Raw genomic sequence first — 27,025 nt, 5'->3', positions numbered from 1 at the left:
CTGTTTGATGAGGAGCTGCTGCCCTTAGTTTTCAGGTTTTTTTTAGAATAGCTGTGACCCAGTGGTTAATTTGAGCCAGTGGTATCCGGTGCTCAGCACCTGCACTTCATCAACACCTGCACTTTTCATGAGCACCAGTTAAGGACACATTCATTTAGGCACGGGGAGATTACGTGATTTGCCCAAAATCACAGAATGTTGAGCCATCGCCGAGTCTCAAATCTGGTTCCCCAGCTCTAAAGTTGGCAGCTCTGGCCATTATGCCACATCCTCTCCACACTTTCGTGGTTAGTAGTTTGTTCTGTTTTAGGCATCGCTGACAGGAGAAATGGGCTGGTGCAAGCTGCCTCCTGACGAGAGCCCCAGCACTTATGTTTTTTACAGATTTACCATTGTTGACAACTCCTTCCCATGCCAGGCTGCTTCGTTCGGAGGATGTGCAATGCTGCCTGCTATAATGCACTTGATTGTTTGTGAATGACTTTCACAGCTGTGGCCCACGCTGTGAGGAAAGCTTGAACTACTACTGCTGCTTGTGATGGGCCTGTTCTGTGTGTGAAGGAAGCTTGCCATGCTGTTGCCTGTGCCTTCCCCTGTGTGAGTGAATCTTGCTCCATTGCAACGTTTGCTATCGCATGACGTCAACCCTATGTCCCCCATCTGTGACCTCACCACTTAAGAGGAGGGACATAAATAAATTAGTGAAGAGTTAGCCCTGACAGGAATGGGAGACAGAAGTTGCAAGAGAGTTAGGACTCATCATGGGGAGAGAGAAAAGAAGTGAAACTAACAGAGAGTGACGTGAATGAGCAGCGAAAAGAAGAACACTGGAGGAGAAGGAAAGTTAAAGGATAAGGAAAAGAAAAAAGAGAAAGAGCGGGGAAGGATGGCACGAAAAAGAAGGAAAACGTCTTGTAGGGATAGAATGAAAGAAATAGGAATAACTGCAAGGGCAAAGAAAGAAGGTATATGATAGAATTAAAAATGAGATGTTAGAGCAACAGCAAAAGAGATAGAACACCAGAGAAAAGGAATCATGGAATGCAAGATATGGAATAGCAAAGAGAGAAATGAAAGTGACAGGAAAATATAAACATAGAAAGTAACTAACAGTAAAAGCAGAAAGGAGTTAAAAAAGTTAAGGGTCAAAAAGGATAGAGTAACAGAAAGGTCAAAGGATGGCAAAGAGAACCTGAGCGGGAGAACATGAACGAGAGACCACAGCATGGGCAGGAGGCAAACAGAAAGGGAGAGAGCTGGAGCTATCCACTGCAAAGAAGAACCCATGGTGAGACAGATGGACATGAGCGTAACAGAATGAGTAAAGTGGTGGAATGAGAAAGATGTGATACAGAGGTAGGAGATGTAAAAAAAGGAAAAGAGTGAGGAAAGAAACAGGACGTTTAGTGAGCTAAAATAAAATTGGTAATAACGAGAGAGCGTGAGGTGTGCAGGTTGTAAACCAATAGGTGGATGGAGGGCGAATGGGGGCAGGAAGCGAAACAAGGAGAGAGGAAACTGAGCATGGGACAGGTAGAGATAGAGTTGACAGAATGAGAATGGTAGAGTTGGAGGTGCGCAGAAAACTGGAAGAGATAGAGTGAGCCAATGAAGGAGATAGAAATCCTGTAAAACTGTTGGTGAAGTGGAAGTGGTGAAATAAAGAGGAAGTAACTGCTATGGTCCGAGGAGAAAAGGTGATGGGGAATGAGAGCTAGAGATAAGGGCTAGACTTGTAAAAATGGAGGTGAGAACTGTGAGCGATGGAAAGGACCAGTGCAATGGCTATTGATGCATTACAAGTGCACTTTTCAGCAGCACAAACACTGGCACTTTTCTCACTGGCATCTTTGACATGCTCACAAGCCATTATGTATGAACTGGGATCTCCAGGCTCCACTGAGTATTTCTCCTCGTAAACCACCTATAAGTTTGTGCTCCAGGTTCCACCAAAATATCTATTCCATAGCTTTCAGATAGGGGTATCAAAACGGTTCTGCTTTATTGGCCCTTCCTTCACCTCTTCAAAGAGGCACATCATGTATTTGGAAATGGGCAAAAGGTGCGCGTGAGCTGTTGATGCAGCGTTGAGTTGTCACTCTTTGTAGCTTTGCGGTGTATCTCTGTGTACGATATTCATAAGGGTTTCTCGGCCCTATTTCTGATCCACTTCTGAACCATGTAGCCAGTGGTTAATTTGTTAAAAAAAAAAAGTGCTGGGGCTCTCGTCAGGAGGCAGCTTCACCAGCCCATTTCTCCTGTTAGTGCTGCCTAAAACAGAACCAACTACTAACCATGAACATGGGAAGAGGATGTGGCGTAATGGCCAGAGCTGCTGACTTTGGAGCTGGGGAACGGGGTTCCAGTCTTGGCATCGGCTGAACATGCTGAGAATCTGGGCAAATCACTTAATCTACCCGTAAATTAACGTGTCCTTACTGATGTTCATGAAAAGCGCTGGTGTTGATGATTAAGTGCCGGTGAACCACAGGCTGAAATTAAGCACTGCATGTAGCAGAACCTAGCTTGGATGGAAATGTGTGATATAGAAGGGCAACGTGCAGAATGGCGTCATTGCAACAGCTGTAACCCTGGTGGCATCCTAAAATCCATAGAACATGGGAGATATGTTACAGTCGCTGGCAATCGAATATGAGCAGACCCAGGCGCCATAAGCAACCCACCCATATTTCTGAAGTACCACTGGTACATTTCTAATCAAGCGGGACCCCTGAAAGAATGTTTGACAAATCGGCCATGATGTTATGTTAGGAGAAGCACATTTGAATAGCATTCTGGGTTGTCTGAGCAGCACACATACATACTGCTAGTAGTCTGGAAAATGTATATTCTATGCATAAATTTACCTGCAAGAAAATTAAATATCGCACTTGCTTTAATGATGACAACAATATCAAAATTCTGAATTGTATTCTCTGCCACACACATTTCAATAACCTGGTATCTTGCATCTTGCAGGAGAACAGTAATGGGAACGCAGCCCTGGGGTTCAAATATGTGTCTTTGTGCATTCAGTGCTGTTTGTTAGACACATCATTCTCTGAAAGACAAATATCTGAGTCATAGAAAACTGCTTCTGTGTTCTCTGGCACACCTTGATGTATTGTAATGTGTCCTGAGCACTTCTTCAGAACAGCCCGTAAAACCTAAGAATAACTGGCTATTTCCTTTCTTAAACTGTGTCTTAGAGCACAGTTTAGCACAATGTTTTCCAAATTTTCTTAAAGCGAGAGAGCCACCTCTGCCCCACACCTCCTGATTTGGAATATGGGCGTGGTATTTATTCCCCACTAAATCACATCTAGGCAACCAAGATACAGAGGAGCACAGTGACTTGTCCGGGGTCACTCAATGTAATACATTTTTAAGGGATTATTTAAACCCAAAGCCCCAGCCCCTTTAGATATAGGGTAATATCTCATCCATGTTAGAGTGTTTCTTTATCTGTGGCACATGGGTGGCACCACAACATGTCTATTTAAAGTAAAATACACATGGAAGAAGGTAGGGAACTAACGTTTCATTTGTGTATGTCCATCCTCAGAAAATAAGCTCCTGAAAACATTTCATTGTTTTAGTTTTTATTTATGGTCTATGTAACAGAATGTTAACTGTATGTAACTATGATATCATTAATGCTGATTTTCAAAAACCTAAAAAAGAATAAAAAAAAAAAAAATTGAAAACATTTCATTGAGGACTGTATTGATTTATGATTCTGTAATGCTCAACCTCCATTTTGGGAATGAATAACAACAAAGACAGTGAAAAGGCAGTGATATCACCCTGACTGCTGAGAATGTTGATCCCTTTAAGCCACTTGTATCAATACACTTCCTGTAATATCTTGAGAGTAGGCTGCATGGCTGCGAAGCTTGAAAATGGCAAGCGGTGGCATGGCTGTATGAGGGTGGCCCTCACACTCCATTGCAGTGCAGCCCACAAAGGTTTTGTTACGAAACTGCCTGTGAGCACCCTGAACCCATAGAAAACGCATACATGCCTGGTATCAAGACCTTCTGGAGGCTCAGAGGAACAAAGCTGGGGCCAAGTCAAGGTAGAGAGATATTCCTGTGCAAGGGAGACTGGAGGGAATTACTATATTATGGTACAAAAAATATATATAAATATGACAAATATCGTGTTCAGAATGATCTCCGAGCCAGCCAATCACGGTGAGAGAGGTCTGGTACCAAGAAGTAGAAATCTTAGGATGTGTAGATATTAAAAATCTATGGTTGTGGTATGCTTGCATTCAGCCCAGGGGTGATATCCGTGAATACATGACAGGTAAACCTAGACCCTTATTTCTCTTGTAGTTGCTTTCCAGATTTCCAAAATGCACTGCACTCAGTTTATCACCTGTGGGCACACTGAATCCATACAAAACCAGTACATATCTGCTGCCCCTACATTCAGGAGGCCCACATGAACAAAGTTAGGAGTCACATTGTACCAGCATAAGGGAGACTGGAGGGACTTACCATGTTTGGGGAAAAATGTAAAATATCCGACAAATATCATGTTAAGTGAGATTCTGTGGCCAGCCAATCAGGGTGAGGGAGGTCTGGCACCTAGAATAGAAAACTTAGTATGCATGGTTGTTACAAATATAAGGCTATGGTATACATTTTTACTTACTCCCCAGTTGTGATACCAGTGACAAAAAAACAGATAACCTAAACATGAATTTCACTTGAAACAGCTTTGCAAATTTCCATAAAAGCACTACACTCAGCTGATTGCCTGTGGGCGCCTTAAACTCATAGAAAACCCATACATGGCTGGTACCTCCACACCAGGGTGACCCAGAGCAAGAATGATGGTAATCAATCCTTACTAAGGACATGTAATTTTGTCTGTGCTGGGCATTGGCACTTTTATAAGACACGTGTACATATTGTGTGCTGTGCGTGTGTTTCACTAATTGTTTTGCAATTAAACTTTCAGCATGTAGTGATTGGTTACTCTACAATATATGCTATTTTTTCTTCTTTTTAATATGATTTGAGATTTTTACTTTGTCAGTTTGTTTGAAGAATCCCTAATTGCGAGTATACATGAAAAACTTATAATTCCATAATTTTGCAAGATAGTAGGACTATTGCCTGGGTGAATGGGATACTTAAGTTAAAAAAAACTGGGGATCCTGGTTCTGATGAATGCTGCGGACCCTGGGGGTCAATAGTCAGAAACATGTCGCCCAGAACACTGCAAGAGTAACTATCCTTCGATGCGTCAGCCATGTTACTTTTAACCATCCCCTGGGTACTCATAGCTGAAAAAGAGTACTTGAGACACCAAGAGGATTTTTAGCTCACTGCGCTGGATCCCCTTTTTCCCATTCACCTTAAACTAAAGACTTCCCTTTTCACACAGGAAGTCCAGTCGCCAGTATAACAATGACTGGCAAATAAGGAGACCTGAGGATGAAGCATGACACCTGGGCAGGTGTGTGAGGACTCTCCTTACAATTTGTTAACACACATTCCTGGACATTCATTGGGGCACCTAGACTTGGATAATTTCTGTGGTGACTCCGTGTACATATTTTTCACACCAGGATTGCTATTTTGTCCTCGTTATTACCGTTTTGAAGGAGGCATCCCCTGGGGGTCTTGTTTCTTTTTCCGCCATATGGTTTGTGGGAGGTTTTGCTATATGGTTTGATAAATGCAATGAAATATTGAGAAAATGTGTTAAAAGAAAAGAAAATGTATCCACATTCTTCATGATATTTTCAGGCTGCAACTAGATATTGATGTGGGGTTTGCACAAATACATAGCTCGAAATGTGTCGAAAAAAACATATAGATTGTGTAGGTGCATAAGGAGATAAAAGAAAAACAGCCAAATGAAAAAGCAAATCTCTGAGAAGCGTTGCACAAGCACTCCAGCCATGAAATGGTGAAAACACAAGCTCAGCAGTTTTTTGGTCAGAAAAAATAAACTCTCAAAGTGGGAATTTTCCTCTAAATAGAAAATAAATGGTGAAACATGCAGTTAGTTTTCTCCTTGCACTTGCGGGCAATCCAGCTTTTTCCCTGGAAGTGTCCATCATGCATCCCAAGGTGGACACAGACAGGGAAAATGAGTGTCAGTCCCCACTCATTTGTGTCAAGGTTGCCCGCTTGACACTGTTCTTTGTTCCCGCGTGCAGCGCATCAGCACTCAGATCAACATGGTCTGGGCTTGGGGTTGCTTTCACCGCTGAGCGCAGCTGAGTCTATGTGGCCTTGAAATGCCTTGCGCATAATCCATTGCTACCCCTGACTAAACTGTAGGGTATGTGTTGCAAATTCATCCTGTGCCCTGGGCACCCCCCAAACTTTTGCTGAATGATACTGGTGGTAATTGACTCTAACTGACCCTGGGCTCTGCCTAACCAGGCCCACAGCCAGTGCTATGGTGAAAGAGACACATTAGAATACAGTTAAAACACCTACATACACTAGAGTACACAATTGTATGGTGGGGTAACCCTGTGATTGGCAAGCCTACCCTATAGGCCCCTAGTATATAATAGGGCAGGGGATTGAAACTACCTAGAAGTCCCTAGTACCCAAGGGCAGTTTAGAGGCCAGCAGCTCTTTTTTTGCACTTGTATATGTGCACTGCTGAAGCCTGAGGTCAGTTTAAAAGCAGCCCTGGGTGCCAGGACTGCTTTTAAAAAGTAAATTGTGCCCAAACTTGACTTTGGGGCACTTAAAAATGAATAGCCTACAATGTTTTGGCATATTAGGGACCACCAGGGTCTACCCTAGGTATCCCAGGGGTGGGGGGGGGGAGGGGGTGGGGGGGTCAGATATTTATAAGGTACACCCTTATAAAATGAGTTCCATATGCCCTGGCTTAAGTGACATTTCACATTTCACTCCCCACATTGTGATAAAGTGCTGCACAAATTCGACTTTGATGCTAGGAGCACTGTGGATGGAGGATCTGCAATATGTCTACAGATTCAGAACCCCTAAAGTCTCCCCTAATTGCACATGGGGTGGGGTTCCTGTAGATATAAGACAAGTACTTATAAAATATGTTTTTGTAAGTCCTGGTGCTGGAAAAATGGCCCAATTCATTTTTCCCATTGCAAATCCCCAGTTACATAGGTTAACATGGTAGGAAGTTATTGATTAATAACTCTTGATAGGAGAGGGCTAGAAATACCATTCAAAGACTTCCCATAATGGCATTAATAAATCCAACAATATCATATTGTTGAATTTCTCCTAAAGTGTAAATACAAGAAGTTATAAGACTTTCTTGTTTGTAAGTCCAAATTCAGCCTTCCAGTGGTCTGCCCTGATTGGTCAGAGTTAAGTGGATTAGCCAGGCTGTCTTGTAGAGGTGATAAAGAGCCCCTGGTGTTAACCAGCTCTGCTGGCAGGGCAGTGTGCTGTTCCATAGGAATGCCAGGCCTGGGGAAGGAGTCGTAAACTATGTTCTTCAAAGAGGACAGCAGAGAACAGTGTCATTTACAACTCTGAACTTCCCACCTTAAAGCAGATGGTAGGATTAAGGAACGTATGAGCAGATGCAGGGGGGGGGGGGGAGTCTAAGTAAATTAGCCATCCTAGGGGTGGATTTAGCCAGCTCTTACCTCCTTGCTGTAAAATCAGCCATTATGTATTTGGTAGGTTTGATGCACTCTGGGACAAAATAAGGCCACACTCTACAGGATGTGGTCATATCTTGGAGGAGTTACCCTGCTCCCATTGGTCAGAAGTGACCTCCTGCTTGACCCAGAGAACTTGGAATAAGTATCTGAGAGGGGCAGAGCCCTCCAGATCTGCTGCTTGAAACTTACTGAAGCAAGAAGTGCCCTGTTGAGACGTTTTGCTGTGCAAAGATTTCGAAGGCCTGACCTCTGAAGTCTGCACCATCTGAAAACTACAGCCCTGTGGATTATCTTGCTGAAAAAGAACTAAAGAGTGGACTCCCTGAAAGCTACAGGTTAAAAGAGCTCATCTGGAACATCACCAACTAATTCTACACCTTGGAGAACCATCAGTGGACTTGTAAGGGTTTTGTACCAGTGGATTGTGGGAACTGAAGTCCTCAACTTTCAAGAACCATCTTGGAGCTTCCAGACCCTTGGAGTGAATTTGAGACATTTTGGGACCCCTTGAGGAACTTCAGGAAGAAGTTCAAGAAGTTTGGAGAACTTTGGAGCAACTTTGGACAAAAGCTCCATAGAGGGACTGACTCAACCTGGCCAGCCAGGCCGCCTGCCTTCAACCACGAGCCGGCCAAGCCAACCAGGTTTGTCCCGCTAAAAGTTCCATCGGTCCAACTTCCAGAGTTTGACCGGGACTAGAAGAAATCTGAAGCCAGCAAACCCTCACCGGATCCGGCTACATGAAGAGCATCGATAGACCCTGCGAGAAAAAGCTCCAGAAAGATTTCTAAGTCTGCTCGTAGAAAAGGTGACCGGGAGCAACCGCGAATGCCAAGCCGCCTGCCTTCCATCGTGTGTCAGCCTGGATTCTTGGGTTGTCCCACTGAAGCGATCTTTAGAAATATTCTACGTCCGCTCCAGGGAAGTTGACCGGGACCTCGTCACAAGTCAATCCGTTGAACCCTCACCAAATCCGGACTGGCTGGGAGCTTCGAGGGGCCTCGAGGAAAAAAGCTCCAGAAAAGTTTCTAAGTGTGAAAGTAGAAACTGAGACCGGGACCTGCCGCGAACTGTAGCCACCCAGGGCTTCATCACGGTCGGCCTGAAACTTTGACTTTGACCCGGTCTATCGCGAGCAGGTATCACAATAAGGTGCTATAATCTTCTAAGTGCTATATTTTATTAAATATTTGAAAATTCATATCTCCGGTTCCCTACATTGGATTTTTGTCGTTTTGGTGTCATTTTAAAGATAAAAATATGTTCTATATTTATAAATTGGTGTTGGATTTTTATTATGTGTTGTGTCTTAATAATTTACTGAAATTGTGTTTTTAAATGCTTTACATACCTGCCTTTGAAGTTAAGCCTGTCTGCTTGCAGCCACGTTACCAAGGGTTGAGCATAGGAATAATTTTCTAAGACCTATGCTGAGTCCTATCATGTGTTAGTGGCCTTATTGCCAGTGGCAGACCTACATTTGCCCCTACCAATAACGCACTTTCCAACAGTATGCCTACAACTTAAACATTTACAACTACATAAACTAGGTGACCTGTACGCTGATGGCCAGTTCCTTCTATTAGCATCCATACAAGAAACCTCTGACTGCACCCCCCCCGATATCGCCTTTTACGATATTCTTCTACCACCGACGCCATGTTACTTCTAGAGAGAAGTATAACCCATTCCCTGAGGCCCCTACATCAATTTGCGTGCTAAATATTCAGCTGGTCTCCTCCTCAAAAAAAAAATTATATTTCTTGCATATACGCTGCTATGCAAAGTAACGAGTCAGAGTACATCCCCAAGGCTAGGTCTATGTGGTTGACTGATTTGAAACTCTCCCCATCACAGGGGCAGTGGCGCTCAAACAGGTGAACTCTAGCCTATCGACTGCATTTAACACATATTACATCCCTACACAGAACTTACCCTACTGGCCCCCTTGTGTAAGATGGGCCCAACAGACCACACAAACGTCACCCGTTGCAGAGCTCAAGATGTGGGATTTCTATATCTGGCATGGTCACACCCGCATATGGCTGAACTCTGGGCATCAGTAATTCAGATAGTATTGACAATGTCTGGTGTTTGTATCCAGAGAATGCCACTCATTGCCATGTTGGGATACTTAAGAGAGATCCTGGCTGGTGAGGGAAACGAACAACCCGATGCTGCTTAGCGCTAGCGAAACGTATAGTGGCCATCCATTGGAGGCGTGTCCCCTTCTCAAGTTCAGGTTTGGCTGTGACACGCTGTGTGCTGCCAGGAACAATTTGATGCATTCTGGAAACTGATGCAGGTCAAATCTAGAGCAAAAGACATCTGGTGCCTTCTTAGAGCCAAACTCATTCTCCAGCGGGGTGAAGATTGCCCGTAGCTAGTTGTTGGTGCTGAGACTGTGAGGGCTCAAACTTCCTTCTAAGAGCGGCTGGGGCTGTCTGATGCCCGCAGAAGTACTGATTCGGGTAACTGAAGCGGATCGCCAAGGCTCTTCAAGATCATCGACATGGAATACCTTACTGTACACTACCCCGTACTATTGGTCACTGATATGTAATATTTGGCAGGAAGGATTGGGCTTATTAATTTAATGATATATCTAAGCTCCTTTGTCATTGGTTACCCATAGTCTACGTGATTACTCCTCCAGTGGTGTCTTATTGTTGTTTTGCCATTTTTGTTAGGATTTCAAATACCTAACAAACAGACTTTTAAACAAATTCTCACCTATTTCTTTTGCCATCTTTTCTTTTTTTTTACCAATACAAGATGGATTAGTAAATAAAAAGTTGTGCGAAATTCGTTTTTTGACACAGTGTGAATGCAGTTTTGATATAGCGCTAATGCACTTTTCTTTTTTTTAAAAAACCAAACAGGGGAGCGGGTTGGGCCTTGGAGCGGGCATGGGACGGGGGAACCATAGAGCGATAGAGGGTGAGAGACAGAAGGATATGGGTAGGGAGTGAGGATAAGCTACTGGCAACAGTAGAGAAGCACACGGACAACGGAGGGGAGGGGATGGGGAAACAGGGACAATGGAGGGTGGGCTGAGATGGGGAAACACACAGACAATGGAGAGTCGGTGGGCTGGGATGGGGATGCCCACAGACAATAGAGGGAGAGCAGGAGAGGGAGGGAAAGCACGCAGACAATAGAGAGTGGGAGGGCATGCATGCAGAAGCACATGGACAACAGAGTGGGCAAGCGGGGATGGGATAGCACACAGCCAACAGATGGGATTGGGAAAACATGAACGGCAACGAAAGGTGGCAAATGGAAACTAAGCAAGAACAGCAAATGAGGGTGGAAAAGCAAAAGGAAAACACACAAGATAGAACAAGCATTGGCATAGCCAATAGGTCTCGCCTTTGGGAACTTATAAGCGTTTAGTTAGAGATACTAGCTTTGCTTCTCACCCGTCTATCTTTAACTACACTATTCTAAACCCACTACAAGTGAGAAACTAGATGGACGATCACGTTGTAAATCTAGGCGGTGAATACATTGAACTGGAGAAAATACTGGCTGAATTTCCTCGATGTAGGCAGAGGAATTTTTTTTTTTTACTGGGGACTCTTTCTCTGATGAGTGTTGAACTTTCTGACAATCGAAGTCCTGGTATGGCTGAGTTCTTGTTTAACGAAGTCTGAACAGCTTTCAGTAGAAGATCAAATCAGAAACTGCGAAAAAGCCTAAATATGCGCAAGGACAGCGAGAAAGCCATGTTTGCATCATTTCAGCTATGTCACAAATAAATAACAAACTGCTAATAGCGATTCAGTTTCTCCGGTTAAAAACTTCTGATAGCGCTTCAGTTTCTCTGGTTAAAAACGAGCAAGAATTTGGATCTGCCTGCCTACTCCATTGCTTTTTTTAGTAAAAATGGAAATCATTAAAGAGTAATGGGTTCCGATTTTAAATTTTTTAAAATTAATAGTGGAATTGAAAAAGTCTCTTAGTTTTCCTGGTCCAAACCAAAAACTTATCTTCATAAACATACGGTGGCATGAATATTGTGACTGTGTTATATCAAAGAAATCTGTTAAGTTTTCTCTTTGAGGCGTGACAAAATACATAATTAAAAAAGATCCGTTTAGGGGCACTTACAGAATGTGAATTCTATTACAGGACCAGAGGCTTCAGATTATGCTTCTCTTTCTATTTTATTGCCACTCACAGCAGCCAATTAAAACTTTTTGTATGCAATAAAAACTACATTTCCCATGATGCTTTAACCCTACATCACATCCTGTACGACCCTATAAGAGCCACCATGTCCATTAGCTGAGCCTCTTTCTTTGCTGCTCACGCATGAAGTTAAGTGCATTGATCATTATTATTGAATTTACTCGTGACTATTGTTTATATGTTAATCAGGCACGCGCCGCTATTTATTTAATTTAATGTGCTACTTGCGCTTTGTGTTTTGCTTGCTTTGCCTGTTCACATAACTAATTTACATATTGTTTCACTGCGGCTCGGTCTCCTGAGGGGGGTCTCGCACTCCCGCTAGGACCGGGGAGCCGTATTCAGAGCTTAGCCCACTCGGGCTTACATGGCAAGACTCTCGTTGGGAGCCGGTGATCTCCGCTGTCCTCGGCAGCATTTGTACTTTGAGGAAAGCATCTTTGAATTTCCCGCCTAGGTCGGGAATGAAAACGAATATCGCGGCTTGCTCGGCCAACTTCATTTAAGCTCCCGCTTGGAATTCTAGTACCGCACTGCCTGCGGTAGCGATCATTAGGTTATTTTAACGCACTGAGGCTCCCCTCACTAGCCGGACGCGCCCGGAGCCTGTTTATCCCAAGTTTCAACGGGCGTAACCCAATTGGGCTACTTTCCAGTAGGATTTGGGCTACATATTTATACACCGAATGCCATGCGCTTAATTGGTTTATCTATTGTTAATTTCTTGGCTCTCTCATGCCTACTTGATGTCGCGCGCTCTCCCGCTATGGATTGTTGTTGGCCCGCTCGGGCGAGATAATTGCAGGCATTATGTTGGGGTTTAGCAATGTGCGCATTGTGTTGTAGTACATGCACAATTTCGCGATGTGCGCTTCATGGCTCCACTGCATTGTGGATTGTGTGTGCATGAAACCGCTAAGCAGTTTAGCCCAACCGGGCACAGAATAAGGACGCTCCCGTGGGAGCGGAGATGGCGCGCTGTCACTTACTCACGGCATGCCTATTGGATATGTGCGCAATAACATTACACAGATTTGGCCTGGCTGGGCACAAAATCAAGAAGCTCCCACGAGAGCAGAGGTACCGCGCTGTTGCCTGCAGCGTTCCTAACGAGTCACGGTGATGTAGTGGTTATGGTATCTGACTCTAATTCCACAGGTTATGTGTTCAGATCCTGGTGTTTCAATGTACTTTCTCTGGTATATGTCGGAAAATATTTTCTGTTTACTGCGCGGCCTCGCGCTTACCCGCCACAGGCCTTCCCTAGTTGCCGAGTGCGGAGTGGAGCCGATAACGCTCTGATGTGCGTAGCCCAATTGGGCTATATTTGGATGTTTTGGGCTTCGCACATCGCACGCTTCCCCTGTCTGCTCCGAGGCTCATAATGCCTTGTACTTTCCACGGAGCAAGTTTTCCTTTTACACCTACCCGGCTGCAACAATAGGCTGGCCCATGGAGTGAGCACACGCTCCTGGTATTTAGATATGGCTCTTACACCCTTGGGGCTGGAATAACATAGACTACAGCATTGCTGAGGAGCTAGGTACATTATTTTCACTTCCCGTGTGCATAGGGTTGGCTCCCCCTCTACTCCTCCGTTATTCTGTGCTTTGCACTACAATATTACATACAGACACCCTTAAACATTGCATGGGTGAGATAAAAGGAGGATGTGATCTATTCTACAGGAGCGCTGAAAAGTCTCCTAGAAGAACTTTGTTGACGCTCGAGATATACCCGTCCTAGAGTCGGTCAACAGGGCCTCAGAAATGACAGTCCCCAGCACTGCGTAGCAAGCCTTGATAGCTGCCCATCCTTATTATTAAGTGACATATCCTTTGGGCATTAATTTCTCTCTACTTCAATTAGAGCGCGGCAGCCGGATATTCCAGTTTCCGTGGCGGAGTCGCTTGATGTCGACGCCAGCCTCCTTCTTTTTCTTACTACTTGTGAAAATCACAGAAAGGGTATAACCGGACCTGGCAGGGATGCCAGGACAAACTCTAAGTCATAGCGGGACGTTTAGCCAAATCCCTGGATGGCTCTGGTTGCAAAGGAATAGGCCACACCTGTGGCTCCAGATCTGCTAGCGGACTGGACACAAAAGTGATATGCATTTTGTGGAACGCCATCTGCGCCATCTCTTCCGAGAGATGCAAATCCTTTCATGAGGATGGACAACTTTGACAAAATGGCAATGGCAGAACCTGGCCCTTAGCGAAGGGTTCCCTTTGGGGACAGATTCGTTACAAGACGTTTCTAAAATATGTGGGCATGTCTACTTTCTCGGTCACACCCTCAGGGGGTCATGAGGGTCTTTAACAATGCCAGTCCTTTACAGACCATTTAGGAATTCCTACTAGAGTTTATCAATCCGCCTTTTCCAACAAATTCAACCACTTCTTAACATACAAGCGTTCAAAGGAGGGTGTCCAGCTTTTCGCCATCTTTCCTCCCCTCTGTCATTTCCCGCTGTTCCGATGATGGAATAGATTGTTGGAGTACTTGGTCCTTCCTTCAGGCTCCCCTCAGCTCCCTAGTGCTTCACCAAGTTATTGAAATCGGTGATTGCTCCCTTAAGGGAACAGGGCATCCTCCAGATCGTGTTATCGGGATATATATTCATCTTAGCACAGACATAGGCCTTAGCCTCACAATTTTCCTGACATCATCTCCTCTTCAGATTCCAATTCCCTTCGGGGATACAATATGTAATGGCCTATTCCGGCTATACATTTGGTATCCTTGTGTCACTTGGGTTAGAACTTTCCAGGATTATCTTGTTCTATGTTCGTCTCTGACGGTGGACTTCTGATTTGATTATGACCTCCCACACAGCTCAACTAGGTCTTACATGCTCCGAATTAAGGGATCTGCAAAAGGAGCTCATACCGGTGTTATCCATGCAGACAGTTCCCTTTCGGGCGCTTGCCAGAGTAATGGTGCTATTAGCATCTTCTATCAAACAATCTTCCCTCCTCCTCCATTCATTTTTGGGACCCTTTCCCACACAGGTTCTTGACGCATCCTACTCAGCATGCGCAATATCTTGGCTGTGAGAGCCATCAACACGTTAGAAGGTACGAGGTCATCTTACTAGTGGAGATAGTGAAGGACTTCTGGCACTCTGCCTGAGTCATCAGATTTAGGGCACTGCAGAATCAGTGGCATAACGAAAGTTCAAGGGGCCCCCCTCCAATATACACGGAGGGGCCCCTCTCTGGATTTATTCCGGAGCGCACAGGCAGAAGTACTGTGCCCAGGGGGCCCCCTGCAGCTCAGGGCCCCCCCTGCACCGCGAAGATGCGGGGGCCTGTGTTATGCCCCTGTGCAGAATACATTCCATAACAATAGAACACTGTGGCGGACTGGTACTTCAGTTATCTCCAAGATTACAGCGATTGGCAGCTTCAACCAAAAGAAATTCAGTGGTGGTAAGCTTTTTAGGGTCCTTGCCCGACAGACCTTTTAGCGGCAGGACTGATTCAGCAGTTGCAGATACCCTGTCCCACAACTGTCGGTGGGACTGAACTATGCTTCCCTCCGTTCATTCCAATTTCCAGTGAGGGGACACAAATATCATGTCAATTAGCGGAGGCGAGCTTAGCAACTCTCTTATGGAAGTTTTCCATCTTGGTTTCCAGTACTCCTTGTGACGGACTGCGGGCTGCGGCCTGCTCAGAGTGCTCCGTGATCCTCCATGATACTCCAGGGCCCTCATGCAGAAGCGCCCGATGATAAATTCGGGGCAGGTCTCCTTTCTGACATAAAGGTTTTCCGGCAACAATGGGAACTTGCCGGGTTTTGGACACGCTGCAGGCGTTCTTTTAACAAACCTGGGTCCTTCCATTCAAACACGATACTCTTCAGCCTGTAAAGGTGGGGTTCGTTGGTAAGTACACAACACGTGGTTTCGGTGGGGGCTGCCTTTCCCCCATTGTGAATGTTTGATCAGAAATAATGTCATAGGGATTAGCGTATTGTTCAGTTCGCATCGGACGTTCGGCCATTTCTGCAGGTCATTTTCAGATAGAGGGCAGACCGGTGGGCTTGTGCCGGTATTCTGTTAGGTATTGAAAGGTATTAGGGTAACAAAATCTCCCAAACCAAGATTTGTGGGATGTTTCTCTAGTGTTTTTCCTTATTGGATAAATGGCCAACTAATAATATGTTGACAAGGAATCAACTATCGTTCAAGCTGTGTTACTAGGCCTATCCACCTGTCGACGTTCCTATGACGTTAAAGCCCTGGACTTTACAGGTACAGTATCTACTTCGGAAAGGGTTTCATTTAATATTAATGTCAGGACTACAGCTTGTCAAGAACTGTTACAAATTAAGCTTTCCAGCTAATGCAATTTATGTGTGGTTCAATGCCTTAAAATTTACGAGGGATGTACTCTGCCTTAACGACCTGATGCTTGACATAATTGTTGATTACATTACAGAAACCGTTTAAACATGTGTCTGCGGCTATTATAGCCAGGTAGTTGAAGTCAGTTATGCCAGAAGCCGGTATTCATACCCAAATGTTTGGGGCACCGTCTGTTCGGGGTGCCATGGCATCTCATTATTTTGTGATGATTCTACTGTTCCAAGACATTTCGAGATCTACTGATTGATTTTTCTCAGTTTCTATTCAAGCAGTTTATTATAAACCAGTGGGTGATATGACTGCAGTTGTGTTTGATAAGCGTTAAACTAGCATAATCCGAAGCCTCCAGCCCTGTAATAGAATAAAAAATTAGCTAGCATTCGCGCCAAGAATTTTCAATTCTATTAAGGACACGGAGGCGAGGATTATCCCACACGGTTATATTACAATGTTTGTAATGTTGGCCCACCCGTATTTATATTTGATATTCTGTTTTAGCAGAAATTACAGTTTCTCTTATGTTCCTTGTTTTCAGGTTCTACAGAAGATGGCATGAACATATTTTTGGTTCAGAGCATATCTACGTTCCAGTGGTTCTGGTTTCTCCACGTTCGAGGCAGATGAATTGAATTGGAGTTAATATTCATGGACTAAACTGTTCGAGCGAAGAAAGAGGCTCAGCTAATGGACATGGTGGCTCTTATAGGGTCGTACAGGATGTGATGTATGGTTAAAGCATCATGGGAAATGTAGTTTTTATTGCATACAAAAACGTTTTAATTGGCTTCTGTGAGTGGCAATAAAATAGAAAGAGAAGCATAATCCTCCCCTCCGTGTCCTTAATAGAATTGAAAATTCTTGGCGCGAATGCTAGCTAATTTTTTATTCACAGCCCCCATTGAGCTCCTGGGATCCCCCCCCCCTCGTCACACTTTGTAATTTATTCACCCACAGACTGGAGACAGGGCCAAATGGGAGCGTCATTTCACAGGGAACGGGGCAGGGAGGGAGGGCCCCATGAGGCCGTGCAGCACTAGGCCTCAACATGGGAAGCTACAGGCAAACATACCCCCAGGAGCAAACACAAATATCATGTGCACCCCGCAGAGAGAAATAACAACTGTGATCATGCAATAACGATATTTACAATAAGCGCTACACGATTACCATTCTAATTTACGCTAAACGGTTCTATGTTGTCGATGTGGTGCCTTTTAACAGGAATCAGTGATAATATCTATGTGCTCTGAGGATCCCCATACCACCAAGCTGAGTATTACAAAACATCCTACAAAGAGGTGCATACGCTAGCTGCAGGCTGGATCGATGAGTTAAAGGCTCACCGTTGAAACATGCAGTGAATTCCAGGTCTTGGCAATGTGTCACTAGGAGGAAATTAAATGTAGCTTTGACACATTATCATTTGTGTTACTTAAACTGCTTTCTGGTCCGGATTCCTTACTAATCCCGCACCGCTACATAAGGATATGTATCACCTTCTGTTTGTTTCACTTTCACCAAAAATGCCAAATATTTTCCAGGGCAGTCGTTGACTATTCGGGGCTCTCCTGGTAAATCCGGAACCTTTGCAGCGCTATATACTCCCCGTTCATTGTCCGGGCTCTTACCACCAATGATGGCGTCACTAGTTCCCACCACCATCACAAATAGTACGCATTCTTTAGCTTGTATTTTGGGGTGAGATGCTGGGATATGAACTATATGTTGTGATCATTTCTGCGGGGCCAACAAAGAGCAGTGTTGTTTAATTAAACTTAAACGCCAAATGTCGAAAGAGGTTTGAATTATCAACAGTGGTACAGATTGTTAGGTTTTGGGGCCACTAGTTTTGAGGGGCTAGCGCTGTCCTTGCTGTTTAAGATCCTATTGTAGGCGTCACGTGCATTCCAGTCAGCATTTGGCCTTATGATCTTTATGGCATTGCAGCCCGGGGTACCGAGAAAAGGTAAACAGTCACACCTACTCCACAGCCGCACTTTCCTCGGTGGCGTCAGTGACAAAGGCACAGCAGGGGAAGACACATATGCAGAGGAGAGGCAGGGGGTGCCCAGTCCCGCGAGCCCCCACCTCTATCCCCTCTCGGAGAAAGCTTTGTAAACACAAAGTACTGTGTGATATGCAGAGCCCCCCAGGGCGCAAACAAAGAGGCAGAAGGGGGTCATTTGAAGCGGTAAAGGGATAAATATTAAAGGAGAGGCAGGATGAAGCGGAGGGAAAAGTTTGAACTGTTAAGAGGATTAAAAGCGGCCTCCTCTCATCCAAGCTCCACCTCCACTTCAGAGAAAACAAACCTTCAAAAGAGCTCTGCGCCTGCTCAGCGGACCTCTTAAAATGGGCGGGAGACCTGCCCAGATAAAGGGAAGCCACACAGATGAGATATTAGGAAAACAAGGGAGGGTGAGAGTGATAGTAGAGGAATGTCAACAAGCGCGCGCTGCCACGATAATTGAAAACAGATGGCCGCTGCGCGCCTCTGCTTGCTCCCGCAAGGTGGATGCCAGCACAAGTGCTTGAAAAGGGCAGACCGATTTCTAAAGGTCCTCTCCTAGGCAGCGCTTGCGTGCTTCGCTAGGCTCGACCTAAAAAGGAGCACAAAGTACACGAGGGAGATAACTATAAAAGCACAGGCACTATCGTAGAGTGCTGAATCACAAAGAAAAAATTGGCACCTGAAAAGGGAGTCGTCAAAGGGCACTGCTCAAGGGGAGGGACAAACACCAGAAATGGAAGGAAAGCCTCGGAAGCTGATAAATAAGAAGCAAGCAAATGACAGTTGCAGTAGGTGCAACCAATGTTAAGCAATGGCTGGGCTATAAGCCATTAGGTCTCGTCTCGTAACAGACAACACATGCGCTGTCTTAGGCAAGACCTAAAAAGTTGTTGAGCTTGAGGAACAACCCAGATGGCGGTTCCTCAGTAGGATGGTCAGATTGGGCGATATTCCTCTGGCAACACTCTTTTTCAATGCTCATTGCTCAAGCTGGAAAATATAGTTATTGATTTTGATTCAAGCGTTCCCTTTATAAGGTCTCACCTATGGACACCTGTAGCAGTCTGTGGGAGACCTCATGTTATCAATCTACATGCACACATAACACAGTACAGAAGATTGGGTTTTTGGTCAGCTCCCTCCAGCCACAGGGTTTTTTTGTAGTTTTTTTAGGGCATGCCATAGCCTGGGTGGGTTGTTCCTATAGCTATGTCATTTTGCAGAAGATCTCCTTGGCCTTGAAGTTGTCCTCTGTGGTAACTTGTCCACTGTTCTACCATCCTTTGCTGTCACACCGTTGCAGAATGGACACCCCTCTGCTTTCGGAGCCCAACTCAGCCAACCCACCTCCGTACTCCACCAGCTATCATTGCTAGAATGCTCGTAATTTTGGCTTTGCCTATGCTTGTTGAATTGTTTTACGTGCATTGGCACACGACTGCCCACCTTGTAGTGGAATTTCATAAAAAATACATAAGGTACTGCATTACAAGATGGTCACTGTGCATTTTCACACGTTTACAGCGGTCATTTACTGAGAGTTACCATAGCTTACACCACTAGGTGGCACTAGACACTGTCATGAGGGCCAGGCATTACATTCCCACAATTTCTGTCCAATACTCCCTCTTATTTATTCTCAAATGGGGGCATGTACAGTATGGTACCCCTCTTATTGCAAACTGGCGAAGTTGCAGCGCGTCACCTTAAATCCACGGAGTTGCCTCGTGCCCCAACACACAGCGGATAGACAACCCCACCCTCCAGCCGGGAACTTCCCCTGTTCCTTTCAGGGCCTGGCAGCACTCCCTGTGCTGTGCCAGGTGGAGCTGGCGCGTCACCGAAGTTACCGGCACATTGCATCAGTTTCCCTGAGATGGGGCAGGACGCGTTTCTTTCCCGAGGCGAACATGATGCAATCTTCCTAGAGGCCGTGTCAGCTTAGGCCTCACACTGCAAGAAGGAACGAAGCCGCCAACAAGACTAAAAATCGACTTTTTACTGCATCTGGTGCAGAAATACGTGTGCAGCCTTCATGCCACATGACGTAGGCACGGATGATGAACTGAAAGTCCCAGCTTACTATTCACGCGTTCGGTCGCTCATGCTCCATGGTCCACTGGAACACATCCTAGACATGGAAGAAAGACCCAGTTCCTTATCTTCCTCCAGTCTTTCTTCCTGTCAGGGCCCCCTGGGAGACTGTAATAAGGAGCCGAGAACAGAGGAACTCTTCACATTAGATGGGACTCCTGGGTGTAGTGAGCCAACCGGCACCTCCGATAACTTGTATCACTTTCACCCTCCTGGGCCGGGCTCGGACCAGGAGGTATAAATAAAGTGTGACGTCAGCGCTCGTGGCTGACGGCACGAACCAAACTCCTGAGTAGACGTCCCGTTATTGTATGCTTTCAAAGTGTAGGCCTTGCCCCCACCCCAACCCTAGAGTGCCCCACCCCATTACACTGGGGATTCCTCTTCCTTCTGGGAATCTTGATAAATACAACAAGGCACCTGCTCCAAGGTGAGCCGAACTACATACAACCTCCTGGTACTTACTCTAAAGAGGCAGTGGGCCAGATTTAGTTTTATAAGTTTCAGTAACTCCTTCATCAGGGCAATGGTGTAAAATACTCCATCGTCCTGACGGAGTAACCGTGCTCCGAATTTAGAGATGTCCTTCGGCCTAGCAAACTGTTGTAATCTTAACTATGTAAATGCTCTCATGGCATGGAGTGTAGAGCACTGTGTTTAGTGCATTCCACGTTCCACCTGAACCTAGAGCATTCTGTGCAAGGGAGTTGAAGACTAGCTGGCCTAGGGGGAGCATCGCTTTCCACGCAGGTTGTCATCTTTAATAAAAGAATCTTCTAACCTCATCTCCTGTGTTCCTCAGATGATCAGAAGTACCCAACTTAACACAAACATCTCTTAACATTGGCAGGAACCACCCTCAACATGATGGTAACCATCCGTTAAACTTTTAACATGTTTTTGTGTTTTCAAAAACAGTATTCCAAAAAAGGATTTTGTTTTTGAAAATACAAAAGCTAATGACCGCCACACCATGGGACTTGTTCTCCTGTGATGTGGGGTGATTCTGAAGTTTTCAGTGCCCCTTAACTTAATGGCAGGTTTTAGCTGTCAGTGATGGACAGTGGAAGCTGGGTATTCGACTGCCCACTTTGAATCTGATGGGTGGCAAACTGGCCAATCCTCTAACGGCCCTTACTCCATCGGAGGAGTATGTCAACTACAGACACAGAGTAGTCTCCGTCGCTGACATGCTTACGGTCTGTAATTCGGGGGGGTGAACCTTCACCTTGGCAGAGACGGTACTCTGTCGCTGCTCCAAAGCTTCCTTGCTCTGAATCTCTAAATCGGCACCAGCGTTTCTTGATATGGTCGTGTTTGTCCCTGGAGTGTATGGTATCAGAAGAGGATGCCTGCTTTACAGTGCTTAATTTGTGCCCTTGGCAACAGGTGAAGGAGCTGTGACTAATTTCTAGGGGCTGTGACTTATTTTTCATCATCAAACTCTGATAAAGAGCAAAAGGGAAAAAGAAGGTGGGAAAGCTAGAAGGCTTGCGACAGAGGGTGGGAAAATGGATTGAAAATAACATACACAAGTGGAATAAAGAGACAGTTCAGGTTGGTGGAAGAAAAAATAAATGAGGTGCAATCAAGACTGGGCCACATTGGCTTACAGAACCAGTATGTGCCAGCGAGAGGGCTGCCATGAAGGTGCACAATAATAGTGTGGCCATCTTTTTTGTGGTGCACCCTCTGTGCACCTTCTATGGACCTATTTGCCTCAGCACCCTCCTCTGTATTAGGGCACAGGTGTAAAGGCAAAGGGATTCCCCCATTTGCATGGGGCCACGCCCCCATTCAAATAGGGAAACGCCCTTTCGCAACAGCACTGGCGCTGCATGTCCACCAGTGCTTTCAGTATTACACGAAGGGTCGCACAAGCATCTGTGGCATCTTCTGTAATATCATAGTGTCTCAGGGATGCACAAAGCAGGTGCACAAGCCTTTTGCGCCCCTGGGGCACTATGTGTAATACGGCCCATGGTGTACTTTTCGTAGAACGACAACTATCAGGTCAGAAACACTCAGATGCACAACAGTGTTTAGTCAAGGTTTTGTTCTCATGGTTTGTTACTAACCCCTTCTTCGTTTTGTTTCCCAATTCACTCTCTAAGCACCCCCTTTGGTCTACTGAGCCTACTCAATTCTCCAGCAGAAACTCTGCAATAAGTATTCCAACCACTATCAGTATTGGAGCCACTCCAGACAAAAAGACACAATGGTAGGTATCATATTTACGGAAGCTGATAACTACAACCTCTTTTTAAAGAACAGCATGTTTTGTGAATCTTTCTAGGTATGTATTGTTTAGCATAGTTTTAAATATTTGGACTATTTGTTGTTCTGGAGGCACTTTTATAAATGTCATTTGAGCTGTCTGAGATACATGCAATATATAAAACAAATTGTTTACATATAAGTGAAGTCCCTAAAGGCCTAGAACACTGCTCAATCTTCAGGTATACCGGTTGTTCTTTCAACAAAAAATATAACTCATATGTTATCTTCCATGCATAATGAAAATGTGCATCTTTCAAAGGTATGTAACTTCCAATTTCTTTTTTTCAAAAGGGAACCTTCCAAGTGTAAGACCTGAATCATTCTTTAATAAAGCATGTGTCAGAGAAGTAACTCTTGGTTTTTCATAAGGAGTTAATGAAGACATTTCAGTCTCCTGGAACTCCAGACTAAACTATTTGAAACATCTCATATAGTTAACATCCTTCGATGTTCATTTCATATATAACATTAAAAAACTGTTAGAAACGGGGTTCCCCGGTAGGCTAGGGCAAGCGCCAAAGCCAGGCAGAAACCCCCGTTCTAGTCAGGGCGAGGGAGCTACACCCGGAGGATAACCCCTGCTCATCCCATTGGTAGCTTGGCACGAGCAGTCAGGCTTATCCCAGAGGCAATGTGTAAAGCGTTTGCGCAACACACACACACACAGCGGCGACACACTAGGCACACTACAAAAGAGACTCCACACAAGGTTATGTAAAAATAGCCTTTGTATTATAAAAACACATTAGAATCATAATCACAGATATATACACTGTGCCAACTGGCACCAGGTAGCAATTTACAGGGGACTATGTACAGGGCAGCGCCAATTGGGTCGCTGCCAGAACCATCACAAGCATAAAACAGTAAGTGCACAACCACCAGTACTAAATGTATAACAGCCAGTAATAACAGCCAATAGCTACGGGTGAATAATGAACTGAGCATCATCACATTAGGGTTAGGCATAAATCACATGTGCATGAGGCATCATCCTAAGACATCCTAGCATGACATTAGGCCGAAAAACATGATACATATCATTCAGCGTAAACCACATTAGATTAGGCATAAGCCACCATAAATCAGGTATAAGCACATTATGCAGAAAACCAGCAATGTAAGCATTAGGGGAAAAACATTAGGCATCAACCTTAGGCATATAAACACATTATGCATCATAACAGCAGAAGGCACATTGGTCATAAACACATTAGCATGCGGCATCTCGTTAGCATGAAACCATTAGGCATAAATCCCATTAGTAGTGGGCATTACCCCCATAAAATCATGGCATGACCTTAGGCATCCTCACATTAGGCATTCCCTTAGGCATAAATGCATTACACACAAAATCAGCAGGGCAAACCTAGTGACCCCAACAATGTGCAGATTGGAACCCCACTCTGGGACTCCACAGTACAGAATTGCCCAAACGTTGCAGCTGCCCACTGTCCTGCGGGCAGCTGTGCAGAGTACAACCAGTACCGGTAAAGTTGGAGTCCCCTCTGGGACTCTAAAATCGAAAATGCCCCCAAAAATGTTACAGCGGCCCACAACTGCGGCGCCGCTGTGCAGCCCAACAAAGAACTACTGGCACCACTGGGGGCCCGCTCGGGGGTTCTCTTAGTAAAAAATTTCCCCCACTGTTGGAGCGGCCCGCCCTCCTGCGGGACCGGTCATGGGAAATAGTCACTTGCTGGAGCCCCACTCTGGGACTCTAAAAAACATAGACTTTGCCCCTCATTGGAGCGGCCCGCTATTCCTGCAGGGCCGCTCAGGCATACAGGCCCGGTCGCCTCGCTCTGGCACTTATTCCCCAGGCAGACCCACTCACCGGACCTTCCTGGGTCTCCAGTCGTCTCCTCGGGCAGGGAAGGCACCGAAAATGTGCCTCGGCAGTCCCTGCCCGACCGAAACCTCTCCTGTCCTTTCAATGCTGAGAGCGACTCGGCAGGGCTTCTCTCCGGGGGCCCTCGAGCTCAGCTGGCGATGCACGGGTGAGGAGCGAGGCAGCCCCATCCACTCTCCGGCGCATCTCCTCACTTCCGCACAGCTTCCCGATGACGCTCCTGTTGCTGGGGTAACTCTCCCGCCGGCACCAATCCCAGCGCGGCTACCCTGACGTCACAGGGAAGCCCTCGCTGTCCTTCTCGCAGCTCCCGGGCTGGCGGCGGTGAATTAAGCAGCACTTCCCAGGGCCAGCAGCGGTGATACCAGGGGCAAACATGACGGCGCCTCACTTGTAGACCTGGCGCCGCGGCGGTGATTTCGAGGGATTCCAAAGTGCAGCGGCAATGCGGGGTGGGCTCCCGCTGATGAGGAGCAAAATGCGGGTGGGCACCCGCTTAATTTAAAGTCTAAAGCGGGGTGGGCTCCCGCTTGCAGGTGATAAAAAATGCGGGGTGGGCACCCGCTGAAATCAGTAAAATGCGGGGTAGGCTCCCGCTGTATTTTTAAATAAGCAGCTCTCCCTGGCAGCACGCGGGGTGGGCTCCCACGGTCCTAAAAAGGCATAAAAGTGTGGGGTCGACTTCTGCCTTGGTTAAAAAGGTGTCCACATGCGGGGTGGGCTCCCGCTCTTCCGCAGGCAGCCCAGGGGAATCTCAGACGCCGGGATTCCCTCGGGTAATTAGAATGTAGCGCTCACCAGGCGCAAGGACCCAAAAATGTTGAGGCAAGGCTGGGAAAAGGTCAGCAGACCGGGGGACAGCACAACCAGGCAGAGCAGCAGTTTCTGGGAACAATCAGGCACAGCAAAGAGGCAATCCTTCCAGTACAGCAGCCTTTACTCCTGCAGAGTCTCTCCTTGGTCCCGTAGAGGGTAGAAGGGCAGAGTTGGGCACAGGGGCCAGCACACAGGGTCCCGTGGCAGGTCCTCCTGGCAGAGTGTCCCCTCCTAGTCAGCACAAGCACAACCACCCACATGGGGTCACAGCCCCTGTATTTATACACCTCTCTGCCCTACGTCTAGAAGGGGGCAGAAGCTTCTGGAAGGGTCTAGGGCGTAGGGGTTTCTGGAAGGGTCTTGGAAGTTCCAGTCCCAACTGGCACTGGGAGGGGTGTTAGTAGGGGGGCGGAGCTAGAATTGTACAGGGCAGGCACAGACCTATTCAGGGACAGGGGATTCCTCCGCCCACTACTCCAGTTGCAGACCTCCCACTCAGCCTGACCCTGCCTCCCTGGCGCCACCCACTCCTCACCAGCCCCAGCCACTTCTAGAAACAGACATGCAGGCAGGCACACAGCACACAGAAATGCCAACTTCTAAAAGTGGCATTCCTAAAATAGTAAAAATAAATCTGCGCACACCATTGCGCAGCATTTATCATTTCCATTCCACACATACCAAACATGCCATACTTATTTTGTTTTATTTAGGAGTTATCCCATAAGGTGGAGTTCCCAATGTTAGTCTATGGACGGCAGAGAGAACATGCACTCTGGATTGCTAACCAGTGCTAAAGTGCCCAGAGTCCTAAAACCATCAACACCATGTTAGCAAAAAGACTAGGAGGAAGGCAAAATGTTTAGGGAAGACCCTGCAAAAAGGGCCAAGTCCAGCACAACCCCCTTCCATCCAAAAGCCAGGGGAGACCAATCAATACCTTGATGGACTTCCTTGCTTGGGGCGATAGAACACGGACGCAGGCCCGCAACTGCAGGGGCACCGGCCAGTTCTACGCCACTCTGAACCCAGGTGGTTCCCTCTGTCCGAGCTCCCTGGACCAACTAAGCCACCTCACTGGTACTCCCTAGCTGTCCGCGGCCAGGACCAGGCCCTAGGCCATCCAGATGCCTCTGATCCTTGCTGTCTCACAGAGTGGGGGGCAGTAACCCCAGGCACATAGTACCCGTTTACCACTCTACCTCTCATCAGTGCAGTTCTAAACAGCCACTGATCCTCCAGCCTAGGGTCCGCACCCTCAGGCTGACCAGAAGACATGGTGAGGCTTTCCTCCCCTACCTCTCCTTCTGGGGTTCCGCACTCTTCTTCTATGAGAGGCACCCTCAGAACACAACACTCTCACCAGTTCAGGACCTTGATCCTGCAACTGATATATCAATCTAGGGTCTGAACCCTTCGGCTGAACGGGTGTCACAGGCGAGTCCTCCCTCCCTCTGCACCCCCTTCCAGAGTTCCGCACCCTCCCACCTGGAGTGGTACCCCTGGAGAAAACCCGGGGGGACACTGATTACAGATTTCCCTCCCTCCAGGTCAGGCAGTACCTGAACCTGGCCTCCCAACCCAGGATCTACACCCTGTGGCTGAGCCGGTGCCAGAGGTGAGTCCTCCCTCCCTCTGCACCCCCTTCCAGAGTTCCGCACCCTCCCGCCCGGAGAAGTACCCCTGAAAGACAAACCTGGTGCCAGAGGTGGGGACTCCACCCCTCTGCACCCCTTTTCCAGAGTTCCGCACCCTCCCACCTGG

This window comes from Triturus cristatus, chromosome 7, assembly GCF_964204655.1.
Source record: "Triturus cristatus chromosome 7, aTriCri1.1, whole genome shotgun sequence".
NCBI classification, from domain to species: domain Eukaryota; kingdom Metazoa; phylum Chordata; class Amphibia; order Caudata; family Salamandridae; genus Triturus; species Triturus cristatus.
This window is presented reverse-complemented; position numbering follows the sequence as displayed.